A 614-nucleotide genomic window follows, 5' to 3' on the forward strand; every position below is an offset into this window, starting at 1 on the left:
AAGATCAAAAACTCAGATGACTGAAGATTCTGACAATGATGTGGAGAAAGAGGAACACTTCTCCATTGTTGGTGAGATTGCAAGCTGGTACAACCACTCTGGAAATCAGTCTGCGGGTTCCTCAAAAAATTGCACATAGTATAACCTGAGGACCCAGCTACACCACTCCTGGGCATATCCACAAAAGATCCTCAAACTTATTTATTTTTAAGAATATTTATGACTTCATAGGGAATTATTTTCTCCTTTTTTGTTTTCTTTGCAGTAGAGTCATTGTATACCCAAGGTTTTCTGGAACCCAAAAATATAGTAGAGAATGGTTTGGAATTCACAGACCTGCTTGCTTCTGCATCCTTACTGATAAGAATGTAGAGATATGGTGGGACTCTTGGACCCACCAGTGGTAGTGATAATGATACATATACTTTTTTACTATTTTAAGGCTTAGGAGTTTTAGCTGGGCCAATACCCAGACAGCTTTCAAGCTCACCACAGAAAAATCTGGCTCTATGTCCTGGATGTGGTCAGTTCTACTTCTCTGTTCACCTTCACATCCATACAGTAACCTCAGTGTCCTGCTGAAAAATCTACCACCTCTGCTTTCTGCTTTGAAG

The sequence above is a fragment of the Mastomys coucha genome, unplaced genomic scaffold, assembly GCF_008632895.1.
Source record: "Mastomys coucha isolate ucsf_1 unplaced genomic scaffold, UCSF_Mcou_1 pScaffold4, whole genome shotgun sequence".
NCBI lineage: Eukaryota > Metazoa > Chordata > Mammalia > Rodentia > Muridae > Mastomys > Mastomys coucha.